The sequence below is a fragment of the Pseudopipra pipra genome, chromosome 5, assembly GCF_036250125.1.
Source record: "Pseudopipra pipra isolate bDixPip1 chromosome 5, bDixPip1.hap1, whole genome shotgun sequence".
Taxonomy (NCBI): Eukaryota; Metazoa; Chordata; class Aves; order Passeriformes; family Pipridae; genus Pseudopipra; species Pseudopipra pipra.
The window spans coordinates 5,521,211-5,547,138 of NC_087553.1; the positions used below are offsets into that span (position 1 = coordinate 5,521,211).

Consider the following 25,928-nt stretch of genomic DNA (forward strand, 5'->3'; position numbering starts at 1 on the left):
TAGCCCTGGATATGTTACTAAGGTGCGTGTGTTCTTTTCTCCGTATGATTTTTCTGCTAGCTTTCATAAACAAAGTTACAGAAAATGTTTCATTTTAATATATACACAAATAACTCCCTTGGTAGCAGATTTATTAATACTTTTATTAAGAAACCTCTTAGAAAGCAAAAGAAAATTTATCAGACTAACGCCTCTTTTAAACTATGAGAAAAAGTTTAATCTATAAAGAGATAAAAATGTTCAGGGATCCAGGTATCTCAATTCCTTATCATTAATAATAAAACTAACAAAGTGATACATAACAGGTATATCATTGCTGTTCCCAGCACTCTTTTTTCCCTCTACCCATGTTCCATCTTCGGTCCTGTACTTTTAAACATTAAAGTAGTGTATAATTTTATCTACCTGAGAGGTTCCAATGAAATCAGTGAAGCCATTCACAGGAGCAAATCCATGTATGTGCTTGGGTATCTGCCAAATCAGGGGCTTAGATAACAAGCATTTTATGGCAGTAACCTTGTGCTATTTATTTGGACTGCTCAGCCACTAACATACTTCAGGACACTGCAAGATGTTAATCAGAACATATATTAAAAGATACTGGGAACCAGTGTCTGGATCACCAGGAAATTTCAATTAACTAAAGTATAAATATAAGACTTTTAGAACCATCACACCAGTCACACTGCTTATGTGCCAGAACCCTTCCTCTGGTGCCTGCCCAGTTTACATGGCTAATCGTTTCTGGGCTGAGATAATCTCAATTCTTTGTGCAATATCAGTCATTAAACAACATCAGCAAGAATGATTAGTATGTATTATTGGAAGGTTATTCTGTACATACAAACTTCTTGTTAACAATTCAATGTGTATTCAGTATATGTGCCAATGATGTATGATCATTCTCATGGGTTTTAGGTTCAGGGCAAAAGAAATTTTCACATCAGGGAAAGTTTCATAGATCATAGACTGGCCTGGGTTGGAAGGGACCTCAAAGCTCGTATCATTCCAACTCTCTTCCTTGGGGAGGGACACCTTCCAATAGACCAGGTTGCTCTGAGCCCCATCCAGTCTGGCCTTAAACATTTCCAGGGATGGGGCATTGTTTAATACAATGAGGTCTTGCGTAGTATGCAGACTTACATATATATATTTTTACAGTGAATTAAAAAAAAGAATATATATTATAGTGTATTTAAAAAAAGAATAGTAATAAGATCTTTTCTCTTACAGAGAAAATATTTTCAGATGAAAACACCTTGTGAGTATATATAAAAGTCACAAGGAGTTATCAGATATGATAGATAGGTTGCCTGCTGAATTCAATCACTTGGTTGCCACTGAACTCCATGGAGCAAGATATCACATAAAAAAAGAAGTAATGCAGGATGCTTAACTTTGCTCTGTATCTTAAAAAGGAAAAGAACAAGAAGAAACACAATCAACAGCAGATAAAAAAAAAGGAAATGATTCCTACTGTGTGAGCAATATAACAAGGCACATGGATGAGAGAACAAAATATACCATATACAGAAGACAGTGAAGCTGACTTGAAACTGTGATCTCTAAGTTCCTGTCCCAGTATAAAAGGACGTCGAAGTGTTTACATTTGTGGGGGACAAAGTGATACAACAAAACACATCAGGAATGCTGGAAACTATCTGGCAAAGGATCCCTTTTGCTGAACCAACAGAAGTGACAGTGGGAATTTTTGCCAGTTAAATTCTGCCATGTGGATGCAGATGAAGTCTCACACTAGAAATGAAGACAGGGCATGCATGGGAAACAGAGAGGCCGCTGATGAGGGAATAAAAGTGCTGAGCCACTGCTGTTTTAGCTGGAGCACTGACAGCAGAATTGTCCCTGGGAAGTTTGGCTGCTGTTTTTGCTATCTTCATTCTGAGCAAACAGGAACTGAGTATATTGTATATTCAGGATAATAGCTACATGATCCATGTAGGATGAATGATGCACTACAGACACTGTATTGATTCCTCTTTTCACATGAGTAAAAAGGGCAATGAGAGAAGTGCTATATGAGTGTTCACAGATATTAATTGCCTTTCCCATTCTCTGCTGGCAGCACATAATGTGACTACTCAATTTATGCCAGTGTGCTGCACTTCTGCAGGGCTCATACACAGAATACAATGACAATGAAAACTATTAGGGATGCTTCGATTGCATACAGGAGATTTACTCAGGTCCCTTCAACATTCTGTGCTTTGTTAATACAATTACCCAGAATTGGCAAGAAAGGTCATATGAACAGGTTATTAAAATTATTTTGGGCTTTTTCATGCTACAGTGGTATGTTCAGAGAATCACCAACACCTTTCTTACTGCAGCAGGCTTGTTGCATGACTAAACTCAAAGGGGGTTTTCTATCTTACGTTGAACAAGAATTTTAGTTTTTCTTTTGCCCAGCTTTAATGAAGATGTTATGGATAAAAGAAAACAAAAGAGAAAATGGGCACTGCTTTAAAGAATCCCGTAGAAAGTACAAGCACACATTAAAATGTGCCCAGTAATAGTATAGCTGTTTACAGCATCTATGTGCTTGTTGCTGATCCATCTTATTAGACGGGAATGCATCAAAATCACTCAACACTGGTTTGATGCAGCACACAGCTTAAGCTAGAATTTCTTGGCAAAAGAGAGGAACTCCACATAGCACCTGCTTCATTATCTTCTATCTTGCCTAATCTGAAAATGAACAATTTTCTTTCCGGTCTCGTTTCTTTCCACTTCTAGAAATGTGGTAAAATTGAGTCATGCAGATGAAACAAAAGGATTACTCTCAAGCATACTGCACCTTAGAAATCTGTCATTAAAATTAAAATGGATTGACAGATTTCCTCAGCCAGACTTTGAGGACACACCTAGTATCCTCTTAGCCAGATGGGAAGCATAACCAAAATTGCAATTCAGCGACGAAGACTCACACATTTGTCACCCTAGTGGGAATAGCAGCTGCACTTCTATTGGTCCCAGATTTCTCCTCTCCTCAAAGAAGGTAAGTTAGAATGGACAAGAAGGAATAACTATATTTCACTAGTCCAGGGTCCAGGTGAAGTCTTGAGCCCCAATTGTGAGACTTGCTCAATCCCCCAGTTACTTTGCACAGGTCTTTTCTGTGAGATCATGTTGCAAATTCTGCTGTGATCTACCAACGAGCCAACTTTGGCCCAGAGGATTACAAAAACAGCAGAGAAGCTGTGTTACTGCACATGAACCCGAGATATTCAAATAGGTACCAGGGCCTAGCAAGGAAAGTCCTGTCCACTGCCTGCCATGTGTCCTTTGTTACATCATTTGCATGAGGAGAGTTGCACAGTAGCTTACAGAGATCTATGACTTTAAGCCCTGAGATCTTCCTTGAAGTTTCTGAGGAGTTAAACTGGCCATGCCACTCTGTACCAGAGTTCTGGCAAAGGGCAAGGGAATTTGAATAAGCTGCGAGATTCAGATCTAACACAGCAGAATGCCCAATATCAAAAGTATATTCACAATAGTTCCTGGGAGCAGCAATGAAGAACATTTATTTAAGGCCAATGAATCTGTACAATCCATCAGTCTGTGGAATTCTGTCTCTCTCCAAAAGAACTATTACACTTTGTCTCTCCAGTACACTTATTGCAGCCCATTGCGTTTGCTGCACATAACAAATTGTTGCTGCCTGAGATGAACTGACTCATTTTTTTTCATACTTGTATGTCTCAGGTTTGGAAGGAGTAGAGTATTCAAGGATTTTATGCAACCAAACCAGCACCTAAAGTAAATCTATTGAAAGAACTACCCTAAATGAATCAAGGCCTAAACTGGACTATAAGAATCCAAAGGTACAGGGTGATGTTCAGCACAAGATTTTAAACACTTTGAAACACCTAAAAAAACCCCCCAAACTTTAGCACGTCTCCTACACAATATTCTTTCCCTTGTAGACGACTATAAACTAGAAGGAGGGAAAAAGACTAATTTGATTGGATTTGATTAATACCACCCTCAGCTTGATGCCTGTAACTGATTCCTACCTGCTGTTTTTAAAATGGAGCTTGATGACATGCAGCCAGCTAAAGAGCATGCATGACAGCATTTTTGGCTCAATAAGAAAACTAGCTGTACAGAAGAAAATAGAAAAAACCCACAAGTAGTTTTCAACTGGATCACAGCACATCAGTTTTATAATAGGACTGAGGAAGAGAAAAGATGCTGAGCTAAAAGCTGACAAATCTGCTCCTTAGAGGAACCACACACTTTTGGTTTCACATCAATCCCTTTGGATCTGCACTATCAGTATGTCTCCTAAAGCCTTCCCATTGACATAAACACAACAGCAGATGACATGGGATTAAACAGAATCATGTTTTAAATAGAGAGGAGAAACCTTAGTGAGAAAAGTTGCTAAAGCATGGATTAAAGAATAAATAAATAAATAAAAATAAATTCTCATGTAACTTGCACAGCAGACCCCACTACAAAGCAAGAAATTGAATAGGAAGGAAACACCTGCTATAAAATAATTTTGCAATTCTTCCTCTGATCACATTGTTATGTGTTTTCCTTTTTTTCTTCAACTGTAAGTCACCAGGGGTAAATTTTTCTTTTACAGTTTGCTTCAATAATTTCTGAATCTGATGGGAGCATAACATTATACAGAAATCCCAAAAGTGTTTTTCAAAATTATTTTTTGAAAGCTAAAAAAAATGTAACAATAAAGAAGTAAATATTAAACAATAAAAAAGTCATGGTAGATTGTCTTGAAATAGACTGAAGATCCCCAGAGGAGCTACTCAATATCAAAACAGAGCAGCTATTGTAGAAATAAATGGATTATTACCAGAACTTGTCGATAAGTGAATACTAGTTTATTAGATGTCCATATTCCTCTTATGGGGTTCAGAGGGGAAAAGTGTGGCTTTATTTTGAAAATTTCCCCTAAGTGCATTGCAAGGTATGTATTTTTGGTTTTTCTCTTTTTCTTCTTTTTCACACTTTCCCACACCACACTGAGTGCTACCCAGGCTGGGATCTCCTACATTTTCCCAGCCCTTTATCCATCTGCCAAATGTTCCAAACTTCTGCAACTAGTTTTCTTCCACAGTGCCGCTGCTGCAAGTCTACTCCTCCACGTGCCTAGGAAATGCTGAACAAAGAGCAAGGCAAATCAAATTTTGCAAAACTTTTTGGCAATGCAAATAAAACAGTCAGCATTTCCAGGCTCAAAAGTAGCAATTTTATTTAACGAAAAAAATAGGAAACAACGCTTGCAATCCACAGGCTCTTTTGAAAGTTCTATAAATCAGCCCTACTCAAATGTTTCATCTTTTTAATTATTGCTTAAATGGATTTAATAAAAATAAACACCCGACATCCAACCAAAGTCACAGGAAATCCATCAGCACATCCTAGTTTTCAGCCTCTCTCTTGCTGTTCTTCCATTTTGGGAAGAGCATGGACTTCACAGTCAAAGATAGAGGAATTGGAATAAGTGGAGTTCAGTTTTACTCCTCTTTATTAAATTCCAACTATTTGTTTACTCTACTCCTTAGCTACGCAACTTAAAACTACAATATTTAAAATGCACATAAATGTTATTGTGACATGGATCTATTCTACTTTAAAAGCAAAACAACCTAGTGAGTTTGTAAACTACAACATAAGGTTTCAAAGCAAATGGAGATTTATCTCACAATGTAAATGAAGTATTTACCTAACAATACATAACTTAAAAACAGACACGCATTTAAATACATATAATGTAAATACAAAAGTTAAATGTTCATCAGAAAGCATAAACGTGATGTAAATAAGCAGGAATCACTTAGATGTGCAGTAAGTGCTATTGGTATGCAGGATATTGTATTATTTCCTTATGTTTTAAGTTAAGGTTATTTAAAGCAATCTGTATTTAATGAATATTTTTCTCTGTAGAGACATATTAGCATTTTGATTTGTTGACTGTTCTTTTCAGTCAGAGGAAGGAGTTGAGCCAAGAAAAAACACAGCATTCTCTATTTATGTGTCCACATAAAGCAAATACCTCTTAATGCTGTATCAGCAGATGAGGCAAAAACAGAAGTAATGATCAGTAAACAGAGCTCAGAGAAGTAATATTTAAAGCCAGTGAAGTTTACTAAATCAGCCACAATATCAATCTGTGTCAAGTCTTAGTAGCAGTCAGGACCTCTGTTGGCACTGATGTCAGGTTCAGCACTGATAAATAACTTGGATTTTCTCAATGGCCATGGCAACAACACCCTGACCAGAAACTTCTCTGAAGGCACCAGAAAAGTCCCCCGCCAGTCAGCAGCTGAGGTTGTGAAGTCCATCACTAAGAGAACACCCTAGAGCTTAATTCAGGAATTGACGGTTTAAAGGGACAAGATTTTTACTTGATCTTTAGAGGACCAGATGCACGTTTGCAGTCAGTTTGGCTTGCACTGCTTATTCTCTCCCAAAATTTCAGACTTGGAATTGCTCTGTGCTTTCCTACACAAACATGGATATGATGCAAAGGAAACAGAAACTTGAAAAGCACCAGAAAGGACTCATTTGACTCTGAAGCAGTCCTCAGAGAACAACAGAAAAGGACTATAAAGCTAATTGGAGGCAGGGGATCATGTTACACAGTCATATTTCTCCATTCCACTCAGGCATGCTACAGATTTCTGCCTTCTACTCACCTAAGTAGGTAACCAAGAAAATCTGTGGAAAATTCACAACTAAAAGCCTGCTATTAAGCTTTTTCTTTTTATTTTTTCCTTTTTTTTTTTTTTGTTATTACATTACATTCAACTGCTTTCTAAATAACATTCGAGGTCTGAAATCAAATGAAAGATATTGTTATGATGTCACTTAACTATACCATAAGCTAAAGGAGACAAATAATTAGATTCTGAACAAATCTGTAATTTTTATGGTAACATTGCATCTCCTTTAAATAAAGTTTTAAGTGTAAAATAACTTTCCAAAATGATTCCTTCTATTAAAACATTACAGATTTTGGCATGAAAATAGATACTTTCTGCTCTGTTACACACTTCACGAAGAACGGAAGCTGCATAGAAATGCTTTGTTTCATTTAAACTGCCAAATATATTCCACTGTGCTCACACCTTAAGCCACAGTGGTTTCATACTTTTTGTATTGTGACACGTAAAAACATGACACATGGTTTTGCAAACTAGTCTGTGTTTGGAAGATCCATGAATGTTGGATACCTTTTTACAAGCTTCCAAGGACCCTGATGACACCATCATACATCATTATAAACCTGACACAGCTCTTACTCCTCAACAAATTTAGATTTATTTCTGAGGGGGAAGAAAACTACCACTGGGGTCAGACTTGCATTCAAGTGATTAGTGAACAGACATTAAATTGGCAACCTCAGTCCTGAACAGCTCCAGCAGCAAGAACTCAGAGAATAAAAATGTGTGTCCTGAAACGGTGCCAGGTCAAGCCAGGTTTAAGCTGGCATGAAAATATGAGAGAGAGTTGTACTATGTCTAAAAGCTTCCAGAATAAAAGCTGAAAATAACCAGTTGGACAAAAAACCTGATATATCCATTGGACACAGTATGAAATTACTCTGTATTAATAAGTAATGAAAAGTATCTTGGATATATAGCACATGTTTAAAAAAAACAGTTATTCCTGAGGACTGCAAGTGTTAAAACAAAATTGCATTTCACAGTTTATAAGTTAAGCACACAAACAGCAGACTGCTTCCAGTATCCTGGCACACATGGTAAATTATGTATTACAAATTCCTAACTTACCTAATGTCTTCAATGTATTTATATCTTGGGTGTATCAGCAGGGTAATCATCCCTGCCTTACTAAAGGCACTGTTCAAGGAATCCTAGCATGCACTTCTTTAATAATAAGCACTTCATTTTGTCAATGACTTCACTTAAAAAAAATAAATTAAAAATTGTAGCTTTCCAAGATCTGCTTATTTTTACAGAGCATGAAAATGAACAACTCTACCTTATAAAAAAATCTTTTATCTGCTTGGAAGAAGTGCTAGTCCAAACTGTTGCAACATTTAAGTGTCCCAGGTTTGGCTTCAACTGTCAGTGGTTTGCATATTTGGACTCATGATATTTTTACTGCACTTTTCTTTGTCAATGCCAACTGTAAGCTATTTTCTTTGGTCAGCTCAGTACTCCAGACAGCAAATCTCCCTTCTTTTAGTACCAGTGAGATATCTGTCAGTTAGAGGTTTGGCAGGCTTAAGACTCTGCTTCACTAACCAAGATCCCAGAAAAAATAAAAGATATGGAGACAGGCCCATAAATCATAAGGAGAACAAAAACATTTGTATTATACTAGGAGCCCAATAACACCACTGAACTTCAGAATCTGGCAGCCATTATGTTACAACAGAATTTTCAGAGGCCATAAACATTCACATTGGACTGAAACTTGGCATAAAGTGATGCCACTTGACTGATCCACGTCTTATCCTAAACTCTGTTTCTCATTCAAAGGCAAGGATGGTACACAGCACTCTCTATTCATAACAGATTTGTGAGGTTTGTGAGCAAACTCCAGTGCCTGGTTAAAACCAGAGCTCTGGGGAAAGGAGTTCCTTCACTCATGTAAGGAAAGTTACTGCCATCCCCTTTTTCTTCTTTACCAGAAAACAACCCCGAACCAACCAACCCCTGTGCAACTCCTCTTCCCTCTGGATAGACTCACATGTTATTGTGCACCGAATCAACTTCTGGGCATGTCCAGTTAAGTTTTACAACGTGCTGTTTTTATCACCCCCAATTAGCCCAAGCTACTCCACGAGGGTGGTACCGAATTTCAAGATGCAGGTGCCTCTCTCATGCGCAGTGCAGCCCATGCAAATTAACAGACCTGCACTACAGACTTTGGAAAGTTAAGCAGGAATTCACAAGATGCTTGGCAGGACCCTGTTTCCACTACAACCACTCAGTGTGCTTTGAAGGCACAGGAATACAGGCTGCTTGACATTGCAGACTCATCACAAAATAAGTAAACTGCCTCTTTTTTAACAGCTATGATTTTTCTGAAAGTATTCTTGGCTCCATTATTTCTAACTACGAAGATTTCTGAAGCTTGAGGAGGCTATGTTTTAAAGTAAGAGTGACCTTAGGATCGCTATTCCCCAAACTTTTGATATGCAGGATTTATTCCAAACTCAAAAGTGGCAGATGATTAGTTTTTCCTGCCTTTTTCTGCCAGCAAACCAATTTGGCCACTGCAGTCTAAAAAAAATCTCAAAAAACTGAAGAATGTGAAGTTTTGCTTTTTCTTTTTTTTTTCCCCCCTAGTTTTTAATCCAAACACTGAAAATGCTTTTCTTTTCCCCTTCCTTCTTCTTTATTCTTCTCTCTACCAGATACAGGAAAATTTCAAGTCAAAGATAATTTTGATCAAAGGCATCAGTTGACTATAGGAAAGCCTAAACCAAAAGGTTCACAAGCCTGCACAAGTTGATATACCGGGGCCATCAGATCCAAAATATTGTCATCAAGACTGGCATTCCACCCTGAAAATTTGGATATGGGGAAAAATACAGATTGCTGATTATGTTCCAAATAATATACTTTTATTCTAGAGGTCTAAGAATTCCAGCTACTTCCTACTAAGCAGATCTATTTTGTCAGTTCAACACTTCTCTATGGTATTATCTTAATGGACTTTAAAACAAAACTAAAGGTTCTGCTGCTCTGTGTGAATGAGACATCCACATTCAACGTTCCAAATATTCCTTGCTCCTCTCTAGCAAGAAGCCAAAACTAGATCATTAAAATAAAGTGTCTACACGTCTAAAGATTGAGGTCAGAGATAGATCTTCACAATATATCTGCATCCAGCATTTACAGTGAGGGTGAAGCCATTTTGACTGAGCAAACTGAATTTAGGTCATAGCACAGTGAGGAGTTGTAATTTAGGATTATATTGGACATTGTTAACCGTTAAACTGATGCTTAAAAATACTGACTCTTTAATCAAGTGTACGGGGAAAAGGTCTGCAGAAGAAAAAAAAAGAATAGCATCTTGCTTTTCCCAGATGAGTGGAAGAAGGAAGAAGCAGGAAACAGTACCCAGTAAGATATCACTGGAAGTATCTGTCAGCTGAGATGTGGAGGTACTGAAGAAAATACTCCAAATACAGAGACAAATCCAGGGTGTTGCTGTTTGGAGTGGAAGGATGTTCTCTAGAAAGCAGAGACAGACCTAGACATGCTGAGAAAAACTTGGGTTCAGTGATAACTTTAAAGTCTTCAAGGATGTCAGACCAATGTGCTGGAACCAACTCAGGATTAAGAGTGAATTAACCCCAATAATAAAAAGTCTGGAATGAGAGATAAGGCTTAAGGAATAACATAGTAAAATGCTTTAGAGAAATACACTGTAATGTAAATGAGAAACGGGTAAATGAACAATTACCCGTGGCTGGATGATAAGATCATTTGCAACAAGACTTGTAGTTACTTGATGTACTTAAGTGAAACCTTCAATTGACATCAAAGCTAGGAAGCTAATGTAGCAATATTATCAATGTATTAACTAAGCTTGAGCAAGCTTTCATTACACTGAATAAAAATAGATTTAGTTTTATTCGGTAAACACATATCACACATTTGCAGCCCTTCATGTGTTTATCTTGAAACTTTACTCCCAAAGACAACTGATGGACTGTATGCACTAGCAAACCTGGAGGGTGGTTCAAAAAGACCCAAACAAAACATATTAAGCTATGAGCTTTCTCGATCTGCCCACATATTTGGAGTTTAAAGATGTCTTCATAAAAGATTCTCTTAGGAAATGCTGGACTACACTTGCTAGTTGTCAGAGCAGAAACACTTTGGGGAGGGAAGAGGTGGGAGATGGCAAAAAGTGCTAATAAATGAAAGGAAGGTGAGTTTCAGGGAGGGTCATCGTTCTGTTTTTTTCAATCTTAAGTATTTGTGTTCAGGTTCTGATTTAGAAAAAGTAAGATTTTTCATTTTTTTTTCTGTCAGTAAAAGGAATGTATAATAGTACAGTTATGTAAACATGTATAAAGAAAAGAACACCCCTCCCAGTAAAATATCTGACTATATGTGTTACAGTCTTAAGGACTTTGCAATGCCCTAAGCTCAGATTTCAAGCTGAACTTGCGATTTCCTTGCTTTTAGAGGTTTAAACACATATTCTTTACTTTTTCAAATTAATAATATGAACAGTTTGGCCAGAGGTTGACTTACTTATTAATGTTGAGTTTGGGGCCTGAATTTTATATGCCTGCTAACATACAATACCTTTCTGTTGTGGAATATTATTTAAATGGATAAAAAGGATAGGACTTGTCTTTAGGAAGCAAGGTTCCCTTTATAAACCAACAATGCATAATAGTACTTTAACACATTGAAATCTTAGTGGAGGCTTTGTAACACCACTGTGCACAACATATGATGATACTTCACAAGTGCCAGTCACTCCTAACAGTCTTTAAGTACATATCCATACCTTTAAATACATTTTAAAATAAAATGTATTTCATTTGTGTTTGCTATTTCATGTTGAGGTTCAGACTGTGTGAAATGTACCTTTTCTCTATTTACCAGAAGTTACAAAACTAGACAGGAAACAGTAATATATTGAACAGCTTGCCCAAAACAGTGTATGACTTAGAAATAGCCATGATATATAAAAGGAGTAACACAAGTTTAAATACACCACTAAAATTTTTCTTAGAACTCAATAAGCACATTACTAGAAGTTAAATTTTTTGTCCAAGCAAGAATGATTGAGGTGATGCCACAGATGAACTGAAGAAAGCAGAAAATCATGAGAATTATAGACATGTCATAAGATACAAACATGAAGTCCTTGCCAGCCACGTGGTCATCTTCTGTGCTGGAACCCTAAGAATTAGAGGACAGATTTCAGGGTGTCAAAGACACCTTTTTCTTACTGCAAGCTATATACAAGTCAGCTTGTTTCAGCTTTAAACCCAATGCATGGCACTGGGTGGTAAAAAGCTGTAACAACTTTGACCTGAGGACTCACTAACAGCCCACACTGCACTGCCACTAAAGTCCCAACTTGTCATCTCTCCTCTGCTCCATGAGTAAATGTGACATGAGAACTGATGGCCAGTGAAAGGATTCACCAGTCACGCATGTGTGGGGATCCAGCCACACAGAGCAGGAGAGAGGATGTGGTCTCTCCATGTAAAGGTGTGAGAAGACTGCTTATTCTGGTTTTCTATTACACAGGAAAAAACAGGTTGCCTTTCATCCTAGACAATTATGACTGGATACTGTTATTAGAAGTAACTCATATCTGGAGCTCTGGAGAATGATTGACTGACAGTCAGGAAGGGATATTTGAAGCAAGTTAACCATATGTTCAGAAGACAAAAGAGATTTATCATCTGTCTCCCCAAAGGAGGCCAAACTGAGGTTATTGAGTCTGCACAGAAAGTCAAATAATCACAGTGACATAAAACCTGATTTAATTGTTACAAAAGATACAGATGATTATGCTGGTTAACGATTAAGTGAAGTAAGATGTTACATATAAAACACTTAAAAGAAACTATAACTAGTTCTGTAAAACAGAAAAGGATCAGAAGCTGAAGCACAGACAAAAGTATTCTAATGGCAAATACAAAAGTGCTCAAAAATTTCTAGACTGAGAGATTTTATTTCTAAGGTCTCCTTCATGTCCTGGCAGCTGAAACAATACTGCCTTGCTAAATCATGATTTTCAACGAGCAAAACACAACAAAGAAATACGAAGCTGACTGGGATAATTCCATCTTCTGTGCTGAAATGAGTCAAACATGACTCACAGAGCATCAGCAATGCAAATATTGGTCAACTGAACCCATCAGTTTCTTTTTAAAAGTTTAGCTTTTCTTTTATACCTCTTCCCTTAAAAAAAATCCAACCCCCCAAGAAAACCAAACAACCCCTCCCTACCCCACAGCACTTATTAATAAAACATGGCATTGAAATCATCTTACTATACAATTGAACTTCTGCATTAAAAAATAGTTAATCTAATGATTTCTCTACCGGGACATATGTTCCTAACTTAGAGCACAGTGGGGAGAGTGGGCACCAGTGAAAAAACATCTGACACCTGTCTACTGAGGCGAGTGGGGAAAAGGAAGCCTAAAAGAGCTGACAACAACATTCTCACCCACAAGAAAATGAGACCGGATAGACTCTATGTTTTGGCTTCCAAAAGAGGAAGAAAAAAATTACCTCCTAAAACAAAGGAAAAATAATACACACACACACACACATATATAGATATGGAAACCGTGTAGGTAATGAGATGTGCATTCCCATGTAATTCAAGATACTTATTTGTCTGACCTTGAACTGTTATAGTTTGCCCTTGCTTAGCCACAAGAGGTAGGAAGTCTTCTGGCATTAATATTTTCTTTGTGGATATTTTTGTGCACATTTCAGGAAGAAACAATACTGTAGAAACAGATTCATCATGGTAGAAAACTCTTTGCAAGTTTTTCAGCTATTCTGCAGGTAGCCAATAATTTGCCATGCAGTATGTATTACATCAAGGGGTGTAATGAAGCCTGATGGCCCAACAAACCTAGAAGACTAGCATTTAGCTGAAGATTTAAATCAGTGAACACCTACTGGTGAAAGAAAACGCTGCTGTTGGCTTCTACCAGAGTTTTTTCAGCTGCAGTCTGAACTCGATTCAGTGTTACTTAAAAACAGTTTCCTTACTTTGGGTTTTAGTTGCTATGAAACCTTTAAAAACTCAACTACTGCATCTATACACATACAAAATACACTGCACATCTCTCTCTAATCACCTTGGCTAAGTTTTCCTTTGATTTAGCCTGTTAAATCTTTGTCTAAACCTACAGCACAGCACCTCAATGCACTGCAGTGCCAGTCAGTCTCTGGCCTTTGAGCCACATCAGGTGTTGGGCAGTTGCACTGTAACTCCTGTACTAGAGCTGTGCTGGCTCCTGGGTAACCCACAACCCCTGTGTGGCCGGAGATGAGCCACCACTGTAAACTAAGACTGATTTCCTGGGTGCAGACCCAGTTGGCCCAGGCTTACAGTGCACCAGTGAAATCCTGGGATGGCAAATGCCATTTCTCGTCCATGAAATGCCCTTCAACAATTCCAGAGTTTATGGACTGCACCTCATGGTCCTCAGCTATACAAAAAAACGTGCTTGCAGATTGGGTACAACTGGGATCAAAAAATACGGCACACAAGACACAACAGGTAGCAAAAGGAATACCTCTAACAAAGAAGTACTTCACAACAGAAGAAATAATGGGATAGAAAAATAGCAAGTGGCAATTGTTTAGGTGTTTCCATTACAGTGGTCTGAAACCAAGACAGACATTGCTGCCACTGCAGAGAATGCAGCCACACAATGAGAGAGGATAAAAGGCAATCCTGAAATTATACGACGAGCCCTTAGGTATGATATTTATATTCCTCCATTAGACACCTTTATTTCTTTTTGGACCATGTACCTGGAGTGTAATGCTACAGGTTTCTGGGAAGCTGATATTAGCACCTACTAAGGCTTTGACAGAGAGCACCAGTCAAGAATTTACCAGGTGCTCTAGGATGCAATGAAAAAGTGTCAAAATATAATCAAAAAAATCTCAAGAGTAAAACATTAGGTCACAGCTAAACACAGAAAGGAGAAGCTGTTAAGGAATGGATTAGAGTCCAGAACAGGAGAATGGAGAAAATACACAGCCAACTTTTTTTCTTTAAAACAGACAGAACACCCCACTTCAGACTGATGTATTTCAACTGTTTCCACTAGACAACTCCCATGTGGCTTTAGAACTGGAAAATTTACCTTTTTCTGTGTCATCATGATGAGATTCCTCCAACACGTTATTTGGTAACATTTTAAAAATGAACACTGAAGGAAAAGAATCAGCCTAAGAGTGGCCCTACCTGAAACTCAAATATTGCTGGGTCATCTGTGCCTGCCTCTGTCCTGTTTGGGTAACACCAATGTCCTCCTGTGGGTGGATGGCTCTGTTCCTCCAGGAAAGAATAATATCTGGTAATCATACAAGGAGACTGAATTCTCTCAAATCCTGTATCACAGAATATGCTGAGTTAGAAGGGACCCACAAGGAGCATTGAGTCCAACTCTTAGCCCTGAACAGGACCATCCCCAAGAGTTACACCATGTGCATGAGAATATCATCCAAATGCTTTTTTAGCTCTGTCAGCCTTGGTGCTGTGACTACTTCCCTGAGGAGCCCATTTATGTGCCCAACTACCCTCTGGGGGAAGAACCTTTTTCTAATATCCAACCTAAACCTCCCCTGACACAACTTCAGGCCATTCCCTCAAGTCCTATCACTGGTCACCACAGAGTGGTGCCTGCCCCTTCTCCTCCCCTCAGGAGGAACTTGTAACTGCAATGAGTTCTCCCCTCAGTCTCCTCCAGCTGAACACACCAAGTGCCCTCAGCTGCTCCTCACACAGCTTCCCCTCAAGGCCCTTCACCATCTTTGCAGCCTCCTTTGGACACTCTCTAGTGGGTTAATGTCTTTCTTATACTGTAGTGCCCAAAACTGCCACAATATTCAAGCTGAGGCCGCCCCAGTGCAGAGCAGAGCGGGACAATCACCTCCCTTGACAATGACCTCTCTTCCACCAGGTATATACCTTCCCTTTTCATTTTATTTCCAGGATTTCATCTTTAACAGACCCTTAACCTACAGTCCCTTGACTAAGTACCATGCAGGGTTCTGAGTCCACCTGCTTCTCCACTACAACTGAGGTTTGAGACTCCTGAGAGTCCTGAGTCTGTAGTATCTCTGAAAATAACTGGTCTCCCTCTTGTTCATTTGCTCAAAAACTATGCAACCTGTTCACTTCCTCCTGTAGCTCCTTCACCTGGCGACACAGCCCTTCAATCACAGCACACCTTCTGCAAAATAGCTGTTTGTCAGCCCCAGCCCCACAAACAGGCACCAGGCACTCCTACCAATCTGTGACCTGGAGACCTGTGTCTCCCATCAGCAGGTCTGTCTGTCTGGAGGCCTCTGACACAGCTGGTACAGCAACTCCAGCAGCTACAGGGGATTGAGCCTTACAGCACATCATCACCTTAACTGAGGAAGCTTAAACTGATATACCAATAAGACTTGGGCTGAAAGGATCTCTTTGCTCTTCCTTACCAGCTACTGAGTCTGTTTGCTGCCTCTATTGGGTGCTCCCAGATGGTCAGAGAGGAGCCCTTCCCTGCCCACCATGCCTGTGCAAACTGCCCTGTTCCCTGCATTCCAGGTCTCTCATGCTCCCTGGAGCTGTTTAAGTCTCCTGTGGATGCTCCCAGCAAACTGTGCCTGGTTGGCTCCTGAGTGCTTCCATGTCCTGACAGGGCTCAGGATGCTGTCTGGGTTCCTGAATTCAGGAACCCTCTGTATAGCTGGATCTCACCCCTGGACTCTTCCCCCAGTCACCATCACTCAGGGCCCCTTTATTCTTCTGTGCTCAGAGTACTAAAATTAAGGAGGTCTTAAACACAACCAGCAAGGGCAATTGAAATACCATGCTTAATAGACTTCATGTCTTGATAAAATTGCATGATACGAATAGAATTAAATTTCAAAACATTCATGGTTAGATGATTAATCATTTCTAAACAGAAAATAAGGTATCTGAAAAAGAGCAGAAAAAAATCCCTTTACATTTCAAAACTGTACGCAAAAGACAGCTGCAATCCCAACTAATAATAGTTTTTTGAACTAGTGTTATCCCACCCTATATCTGGTTAGAGCTAAGACAGAGGGTTTTATACAAGTGGCAGTTTTTAGAAACAGCCTCTGTCAGCCTCCTCTCAAAGACCTTCAGTACAGTCTGTTTGAGAGCATCTCCTATGAACAGAAAGCCTTCATGAGATTTATACTAAATCCATCTTGCTGTAGTATATGCCACATTCTAAATCTGGTCTGTCAAGGAAATGGTGTGTATATCAGTTCCTACCTGCTTATATAAGTTTTGTGCATTTTCTAAAAACCTTATAGTCATTGTCAAGCTTCTCTAGGCAGAAGAATAAGTTTCTCACAGGTCCTATTGTCCAGCCTGGCGATCATTTTCATTGCTCCCAGTTATAATATTTCTTTCTCTTGAAACAATATTACCCCAAACTGGACACAGTACTCCCACTGAGGTTTTATCGGATTACTTTGTGTGCCTTGAAAGTTACATTCCTGTTTATACATACCAAGATAGTATTTGCTTTCTTGCAGGAGGGTGACACTGCTGACTAATGCTGTGCCTGTGTGCTGAAATAACATCTCTACCCTTCTCTATAAAGCTGCTCCTGTTCCCCATCCTTTACTTATGCACCATATCCTTCTTGTATTTGAGCCTAAGTGAACTTATCACTAATAATTTTCATATTGAATTTGTTTTGTCTCAATACTTTCCCTCATTTTACAAGATAATTCAGTCCTAACTCAGTCTGCTCTACCCACAGCAACCTACTCTCACAGTATGATCTCCCAAGCAGGTTTGCAGATCTACACAGCAATATCCTCCTCGGAGTCACATTTCCCGAGCTCATCCATGTCACAACGTCATGTTGACATGTGGCTAAGGTCAGAAGAAAGTTCTCTGTTAACTTGTTGAAAGCAGATCACTGCATCTTTTCCTGAAGAGGTGTGCTCTGCCCATGATGACTCTGAAATTGCTTGAATCTCTGAGAGTTATTTGCTCTAGCTGATCCAAAAGCCACGCATCATCGCTCCTCTTTGCACATTAACATTGGGCACCAGGAGAAAGGCCATCTGGACAAACTTCTGACTTGCTTTTCTGGATGCTTATTGCTATTTGTTTACTGTCCCTTTTGAAAAAATGCAATTCAGCTTTGAATGAAATTTTTTTTCCACCACTAAAACTAATTAGCACTGACAGTGAGGGACAATGGGTTTGTTTCATTGACACACATTTCCAACTATTGCCTCAATTAAACTGATGTCATACACAACACTACATGAAAGTGGCCTGAATTTCAAAGAACTGATGTGAAGACTTTGTAGGGTTATTTCAGACTTGATGGCAATGTAATGAAAGAAATGCATAACTGTTGGTAGAAAACTGGATGGGATTCACACTACACTCTTTACTCAGCAAAGGCCTAGAGAATACATAAGAAAATGTTGGATTTATTTTTCAGGAGATAAAGTAAACAGGTAACTTGTTATTCCACTGCTAATAATAGTATTTTAAAGATGTCACCGTCTCTTCATATATATGGTCACACAAATGTATATATACTTATCTGCTGGAAGCCTTTTCTAAAGTATTCTCAATAAAAACAAGAACTTTTAAGAATGACAAATGTCACATACTGACATAGCATAACTGCTCTGCATTCCTTTGCCCATTTGCAACAGAGAAAATCCTTTCATAATTAAAAATTTAAGAAAGTAAAAGTCACTTTTTAACAGAAGCCAAATATGCTATTGTAAAGTAACTACAACTGTGGGAATATACTTGCGCATTCTAAGCTTATATAAAACACTGACTACCCAGGAAACTTTATTATTTTTCTAATTAAAGTAGTATGGTTATGAAAAATAAAACCCACTGTTCACTAGTGCCATGTAATCCTGGTTGGAATAAAAACTATACTTAACCATGAAAGTTGTAATAAAAACAGTCACCCCTGGTGGCAAAACCTGAATTCTAGCAGACGACTTCATTTCTAAAGAGAGAACTCTGTATCTCCATATGTAGCACAAAGAATCCCTATACAGACTGTTCCTAACTAGTACTTGACTATGAAGTTTGTTTTCAATCTTCTCCTTTGCTACTGCTCCAGGGTTATTCCACTGTTATGACAGAGTTGTCACTGGCCACAAAGACCTTTCATTTTGGTGAAAGTAAAAATGAAATAATTGAACATTTTTTAACCAGTATGTACAAAGACACACTTTCGTTGTGAGACCTAGTATCTTCTGCAAGAAAAAACTCAAAACACATTTATAATGCAAAAGTCAAAACCACCTAAGCTGCTATTTGCAAGCCTAAATCCAGAGTTACATATATTTAAAGTGGATCAACTTAGTATGCAAGTTGGTAAAAGCTTAGATGCCTATTTGAATCAGCTTAAAATGAAAAGGAAAATTCAATTTGTTCTTTTCGGGGGGGGGGGGAAACAACTTAAAATTTAAACAGATGTAACTGGAAAAAAATAAACAATCATTCTTCTCTCTAGACACAGGTCCCTCCTTGATCCAGCTGGCATGCTGACTACATTCATATATTGACTCAATTGTACCACATATTGATTTAACATCAAATTTCTAAAGTTGAGAGCTGGCTGAAATCACAAGTAGATTAGTTTAAAAAACCTCAATTCAACATTTTCTGTGCTACCAGTGAACTTAACTCTCTGGCCTATTTTGACTTAAACAGGACATGACTGAAATTATTAATCTAGTATGAAAATAACATTAACTGAAGGAGCAGTCCATGGTCTTCATCTTTGTGAAATAATTCTAATTTGCATACTCAATTTTAAAACTTCCATATTGCAGCAGAACTTTGAAAGTAGAGTTCAGACTCTGCTCAGACCTGTTCTCCATTCTCCCTTTAGCAAACATATAATTTTACTAGAGAATTTAACACTAAAAACTCAGGAAACATCCCAGTTAAGTTCATCCTAACTCCCTCTTTCTGTGCATATGGAATATGAGACAGTCTTAAGTTCACAGTCATGTGCCTCAAATGCAATACATTACAGATTCATTTTTACACACATCTCCTCTTTTTTTTTTTTTTTTTTTTTTTAAGGATTTAAGACTTCTAATTGTGACAGACATGAAATTACTCCCAGCTTAAAACAAAGAATACAGAGTTTGCTGTCTGAATTCCTGCAATGCTAAAGTGTGGACCAATCAGAGAATGAACAGAAGGACAATTTAAAAGACGTCTTGAAGATCTTCCTTACAAGAGAAAGTTGAACTCCTGAAACTTGACCTTTTATCTGCACTGAATATAAGTGGGAACAATGGGTCCATACCCTCACCAAAGGATGAAAATTTTTGGTCATCTACTGGGGTAGTAGACAATGGAAAAGGTTACAGCAGAAGAGGTTAAATCTTTATTAGATATTTGGAAAGAACATCTCAAGAACATTCACTTCTTCTTCCCCTCACCATCCCCATCACTACAGGATGTAGTAAGGCTGAGGTGGAAAATGGGTAGGACTTAGCAGCTAAAAGTGTATTTTCCCTACTGCTCTTCAGTGGGATATCACATCTGACAAACCCATGGAATTTCTGACTCCAGCCAATTCCATGTACCTGGACTTTGCCCTACTGTGTTGGAAGATAAAGCCACAAGAGCCATTATTGCACACCTCTTCTTGCCTCCTCTTAATGTTCTGAATTTTAATTCCTGAATTTGTTTTGTTCATTGACTCCTTGCTACGACTTCCCACCACGACTTCCCACACCCAATGATGAGTAAAGCAAAATAATTTTTAAGGATTAAGCAAAGTAAATGTCCCAGTCAACAATTCAAGAGCACATATTTGTTGCACAGATGATCTCTGATTTGTCAGGCACACATTAACTCATTTTTTTTCTGCCTCCAGCAGGTTACTATTTACTCCTCCAGTTCAAGTAAATGTTTCTTCTTTATTTAGGCTGAATTTTGGGATAGGATAAGGCTAAGCAATAAAAAATTCCTGCAGAAGAAGCCAAGAAAATAGCAACTCTATAACTATTGTAAGAATGTGCAATCTTAGCTGCAATTAAATGAAGAAAGAATGGGGGTGGTATGGGGGATGACCTGTACCATATGATTACCAGCTGGAAGAGAGAATCGATCCAGAGCAGCGTGTTGGAAAACAGCTTCCAACACTAGGAAATTCTTGCAATAATATCAAGAAAGGTCTCCTTTGGGAAAATACTTTCTGCATCCGCAAATTTATATGATTGTATTATATCACGAACGTTCGTAAGAAGTGACACAAATGAGTAATTGCAGAAAGTGTCAAGTGCTGGTTTTGGTATGACCACTATGAACTGAATGTAATCTAATTTCACTCCTACTGTTTTGTAATATGCTCACAGCCCTGATTAGTGCTCTCTGAGTGACCTGGCATGCTTCAGCATTCATGAAATTTCCAGTATAATAATTCACTTCCGAATATTTCTGAGTTAACTTTACGGCTCATTTGACTTAAAAATACACGTATCACTCGTGTGCAAATCCTTTAAATAGCTTTTCCTCCTAATAAACAGATTTTGAATATTTTCAAACAGAAAAACACACTCCCCTCCCAAATCCTCACTATTCTGTTTTCTCTTTATTAAGTATTAATTTTTTTTCTGAGAACAGATCCAACTGCATCAACGTTTTAAAAACAGTAGTCTGTCATATAAAAAGTGGATTCGGCTTTTTTCTCTTCTAATAGGAAGATGAGTAGGCCATTTATCCATCTGAAAACTCATCTTTTAGCATTTGATTGTAGATATTATTCCACATTGTGTCTAGTTGATAGTAAATCTATTCTTCTACATCAGAGTTTAATCCAATGAGCCTTAGTATCTTCATATACCAGCAATGCTTTCCTCCTCAAACATGTCCAAGGAGAATTCAGTCAAAATTCACTTATTCATCCATAGCATGAAAATTCTCTTTAATGTTTTTTGAAACCAAGCATTATTTCTCAAAGCACCTGTTTTCTCCACAATGAAAAACAGCACATTTTTTCACCAACAATGCAATGACACTGTCCTTCAGGGGAGACAATCTATTTGTAATGTATTCTGTTCTCCAGTGTTATGTACACAACATTTTCTTAGTTCACTGGGAACTGACTTTCTACATTATATAAGCTGATTACCACCACATTTTTCATGTTCTAAGTAGAAATAACAATAACTAAAATTGCTTAGATACATTCTACATTTTATTTCCCTGCATTTAAATGCAGTTAAAAAATACTCATCTTTCAAAATATAAAAAGGAATGTATATAAAATGATAAAAAAATTCTACCACATATGTGTAGATCTCTGAGAGCCCTCATGCATTATTCAGTAGATGAAAGAGAAGGAAGAACCTGGAAAAGGACAGGGAAAAGCATTGTTTTGTGAATTAACTATTTCAAGCTGCTTAATCCTTAGCTCAGAACACTGTGTTCTTATGAAGGGGAATCTGCTGCAAATTAAAATCTTGTCTGCTGCTTTTGAAAATGAAAAACTTGAGAATACTTATAAAGTGGAGCCACCTTCTTTCCCATTTTATTGATCTGAAAATGAGTCACATTTCAAATGCTTATTCCCACGTGTCATCCAGAAGACCACCCAAAGTTACTACATTTTGAGCAAACTCTCAGTTCTTCAAACCTGCAGCAGTCCCCTGCACTCATCCCCTCCTGACCCAGTCTATTTAGCTCTCAAACACAAGTGTTAAACAGGACAAAGAGCCACGTGCTCCAGCTTCTTATAAAACAAGGAAAGTGGGGAAAAAAGCCCCCATATTTTCAAGGTGCATTTATTAAAAAAGATTGGTAAGAAATATAAGAATTTTGCTAAAACAAGAATATGCTCCCCCCCCCCCCCCCTCCCCAGCAGCACCCAAAAGTCCAGCATCATAAGTTCTGCTACAAGGACAGAGGCCACAGGATTCCACTTGAGCTGATCTCAACAGGTGGTACAACTCTGACAACATTTTCAATTAATAGAGATCATCAGGTGACAAGGGAATTAAATCTTAAGCGCTTGCAAAACTACAGTTATGTCTTATTTCTGGACTATTACTCATCTAGAAATGCAGACATGACCATCAGGTGGTTAAAAAGAGTTAGGCTTTTGGAAAAAAAAAACAAAACCACAAAAACTTCACATCATATTCCACTACATTGTGGATTTGTTTCCAATAAATGCCTACATTGTATTCCCAAACCTGTTCAGACCAAATAAAAGATATGTTTATGTTTTCTCCTTTCCCACTAGGACATACGCTGAACTGCCAGTAAATTCATCAAAAGCCATTTCCTCTCTTTGTTAGGTTTTCTCCTTGACTCAGGTTTTCCCATTTGCTTGCATTCAAGGATAGCAACTTAAAACAGACTTGTTACTTGAGCATGTTGCACACAGAAAACCTCTTAAAACACAAGAAGGAATCACTGGTTGATAATTCCTGAAATGAAAGTAAGTTGATTTATCTGAGAATATTCTGCTTCCATCTAAAACATTTGCCATGTTGATACCAGCCTTCTAGTTCTAAACACTGTTTCTAGCAAGCTAAGAAGCAAAGCCGTGTGCATTTTATTCCTTTCGAGTCAAAGTTAGCAGATGACAACTTTAAAGGTTTTTTTGATCGAGTACATTCCGTCTCCCTGAAGTGGAATTATTAACCATGTTTACTCTCTGCTGTGAAGGGAGAAACTAGTATTTCACACTGGCTTCAGGTGACCCAGCAGAAATCAGACAGGACCTCTATATTAGAAAACCATAGATGTTAGAAACCAAAATGTGCTAGTGTGAGATTTAAACAACTGCAAATGAAGCACTGCTCAGTCCTGAGAACACACGTCGTTGTTACTCAGCTACTCTGTGAAAGTCACAGAGTTTAGAAAGGCCCTCAACTTTTGAGGTCTTTTATTTCAAATCAGAAATTATAAAACTAATCTTCAAATATAAAGCAGTCTTGCACTCAGTTTGCAGAAAAATACACTATTCTTATGCTAATCCTGAAACCCTGTTCACTCCAAGATCAGGTATTGATCCTTAAATCTAGACACAACAATATATTTTTGGAGGGTGGAGGGGAGTGTTGTTGGGTGGATTTTTTTGTATCTTACACAGTACAAAAGAAAACAGCACATCCCTCCATCCCAGCTGAATCCTCCTGACACCTCTCCATTCACAGAAATCTGATTTGAATTACATCTGCTACAAGGCATAAATGATGATGGCAACAGACACTATGCTTTTTTTGTGAGATAATTTTTGAATTTACGGGTAGATGTCAGACAGATGTACCCTCACTTGCAACTAAATCATTCCTATTCTGACTGTGGATCAACAGAAAGCTACACTTTCAATATACAAGGAAAGGAGCAGCACTGACTGTTGCAGTGGGAGCATAATAATCTACGTGGTTTTTTATTTCTCAAATAAAAAAAAAAGGAAATAAAGGTGCCAAGGAAATCATCTCTGAATATTCTGTGACAGTAATTAAACAGGAGATCTTGTGATCCTGTCATAAGATTTCTATTAAACTGATATGTAATTACAAATATCACAAAAGAATGTAGGAGAATTAGAAAAGGGATTGAGTGGCAAGATAACAATGATAACACATAATGGAAATCGTTAGTGTATAAAAAGTAAAAACAGAGATTAAAAACCAGTGTGTTTCCCTATTTGGAAAGAAACCTTATAATGGATGTATGATAGGTGTATATAAAATCATAGACAGTCTGTCAAAAGCAAAGCAGCAGCAATTATTTAGTGTTATGTACAGGACAGGAGCAAGGAGCAGTCACTGTAGTTGTCCAGTAAAGGTTCAGCAGGACTGGAGAAGAATGTTTTTGAGGGAGCCAAATAGAAATGGAACAAAAAGGGCAAATTTCAGAAAATTGTAACATTAATAACATCAAACATTTTTACTCAATTAATTACATTGTTATTAACTTGGGTTATTTAATCTTTCTCTATATAACACATTTAGGTGTGACAGATATGAGTGTCCTAAACCATTCTTCCCTAATATGTTTCATGTGTTGGTTCACACACACACCTTCACTGTTGATGGTTCCCACTGTGAGCATAATTAGTTTATCTGTTGCCTAAGTAAGTTTAGCTTTTATCAATCCAGTCCAAAATATGCCTGGTATTGACTGAGGGGAAGAGATTCTATTCTGTATATATACATTTGCACCAACATTTAATTTATGAGATTGTAAGTGATCACTCAAAAAAATTTGAGAATTGACTACAATCTGTTATTACCAATAAAAGTGATAATACAAAATGAGTGCTTATTATATTCTGATTAAAACAAAACCAGGTACATTCCAATTGTTGCCTTCAAAGAGTATCATTACTCATTCAGACTGAACCACTGGAATGTGACTTAGTACAATTATTAATGAAAATTCTATGCAAAAAAATCATAAATCTAAATATTATCAAATACCTATCTGCTAGTCCTATTGGCAACTAATTTGTTCTCAAAAATCAAATTGGGTTCATGTGACCAAACTTCTGTGAGTATCTCCACAGGCCAGGAGCTGTCGCCAGCCCAATTTAGTAAATTTTTCAAGCCGTGTCACTTAGCAGGCCAGATAAAACAAACTGAGATACTGCTTTGAATAATTCCTGTGAAGAAGAATCTTAGATGCTTATGCTTTCAGAGAGAACACTTATCTACTTGAAGCTTTTCTTCCCAACTCCCTTGTGTAGGCTTGCAGACAGTTTCACTCATTTGCCATCCTGCTCCATATGACAATTTTCCTGTGTTGTGGCAACAGTCTTGCATTTATGGGACCGTCTGCAGCTCTGCCTGCAGGAGAAGTGCCCTTTAACCCTATGGGACAGAGGCAGATTTGTAGCTCTCAGTCTTCACAGACTTTAAACTCATTTCTACAGCTGGTTTACTGTAGAACTGGCTTTATTGGGGGGGGGGGGGAAGGTCTCTGAAGCCCAGTGCATGATTAATGGCTCTTGGTCTTAGCTTCTTGCCCCACACTCTTCTCCCCTCCCCTGCACATCACATCACATCACTTGCTGTAGCTGAGCTTTAAAATATTCTAGGGGCTGCATTTTTTCCCCTACATCACATCATGTTTGATAGCAAACTTTAATGCCCTCTTTTTAAGTTACAGGAGAAGGCATTGACCAAAATACGTGTATCATTTTTGTCTTACATTCTGTATTTAGCATCAGT

The 25,928-nt window shown here is 38.0% G+C and overlaps 1 protein-coding gene across 1 annotated transcript in view; it reads right to left on the minus strand.

Annotated features, from left to right (window-relative positions):
- Positions 1-25,928, minus strand: part of LOC135414021 (potassium voltage-gated channel subfamily KQT member 1-like) — a 480,260-nt gene that overhangs the window by 301,755 nt on the left and 152,577 nt on the right. The window lies entirely within an intron of this gene.